This window comes from Octopus bimaculoides, chromosome 7, assembly GCF_001194135.2.
Source record: "Octopus bimaculoides isolate UCB-OBI-ISO-001 chromosome 7, ASM119413v2, whole genome shotgun sequence".
NCBI lineage: Eukaryota > Metazoa > Mollusca > Cephalopoda > Octopoda > Octopodidae > Octopus > Octopus bimaculoides.
Genome location: NC_068987.1, coordinates 57,138,157 through 57,139,908, shown reverse-complemented (window position 1 = coordinate 57,139,908; position 1,752 = coordinate 57,138,157).

Below are 1,752 nucleotides of genomic sequence, written 5' to 3'. Positions count from 1 at the left end.
TATATATATATATATATATATATATATATATATATATATATGCATACATACCAGGTCTTACTCTCATTCGGCGCAGCAGCAGCGGATTGAAAGAGACCCCGCACCAGATGGCTGCATGTGATTAAGGAAGATCTCTGGAGACTCAACATCATCTTCGAATATGCAGAGGGGCTGGATCTAGTCGGGTCTACCCAAGATTATGTCTCTGGGACCACCAGCCTGGGATGACCCCAACCCCATCAAGCAAGAGCATGAAGCAAGCAAGCAAAAACACACACACACACACACACATGTATGAAGTGGAGCTTGAGATTTTTTACATGGTTGAGAAACACTACCTGAAATGATAACTGCTTGAGAAAGCTTAAACAGCGCACATTGGTCGTATGCTTAATCTACAGCTTTGGACATTGGATTAAAATAAAATGGACAAAATTTGTTGGCTGGGTTATATTATGCATACATAGTGTGCATTATTTCAGTGATGGTTTTTGTGTTTTCATCTTCTTTCTGCTTTTTTCTTTTCTTTTACGTGGCTACATAATGCAAGAACGTCTGCATTTGCGCTAAAGATTTATTTTATTTTTAATAATTTTTTTCAAATTATATCTACCTTTCTTAACTATAAACATAATGTCGTATATAAATGAAATGGAGTAAATCGCCTCTTCAAACACTAAAATTATTCTATTCTAGCTATTATATCATATACTTGTATGTTATGCAATACTAATATGTGCATTTTATATACAACTATATTGCTAAAATTTGAAAACGCTGTCTGAAAGAAGGGGTAAAAAAAAAAAAAAGAACTTTGATTCGAAAATTCTAAGAACAGATTCGAAATCAGCACCCCTAAATCAAATAAGTTACACATACGAGAGAGTACTGAAAAGTTCCTGGCCTTAAGGGTATCACGAAAGTCCAGATTGGAAGCCCATCCGAGTTCTTTTACAGGGCTTAGAAAAACTGAAGGACTGCTGCAATAAGTGTGTGAATCTGAGAGAGAAATATATTGAATAAAATCATAATTAACTGATCCTCCTGTATTTTCTGTTGCCCAAAGCCAGAAACTCTTCAGCATCACCTTTTATTTGAGCGGGTACTTTCGTGAAAGGGAGATAATTTAGGTGAAAAACTGCCTTAGTTATTTCCCTTTACCTATAAATATAATTGTCATCTTTGTGGCGATGGATCTTGGTTGTTCGATCAACAGAATTACCTGCGATTAAATTAACGCATAAGTGGTTGAGTATCTCACAGACACATGTACCCTTAATGTGCTCCTTGGGCAGAGTTGGCGTGACAGAGTGTATGTCAAAGCTATTATTTTTGAATTACAAGTATACTCCATCAATACAGTTTCCGTTTACTCAGTTTCGTTCACACGGTATCGATAGACCCAAACTGTTGTTGTTGGCACTCCGTCGCTTACGACGTCGAGAGTTCCATTTGGTCCGATCAACGGAACAGCCTGCTCGTGGAATTAACGTGCAAATGGCTGAGTACTCCACAGACACGTGTACTCTTAACGTAGTTCTCGGGGATATTCAGCGTGACACAGTGTGACAAGGCTGACCCTTTGAATTACAGGCACAACAGAAACAGGAAGTAAGAGTGAGAGAAAGTTGTGGTGAAAGAGAACAGCAGGGTTCGTGGAGCTTTTAGGTGTTTTCGCTCAATAAACACTCACCATGCCCGGTCTGGGAATCGAAACCGCGATCCTATGACCGCGAGTCCGCTGCCCTAACC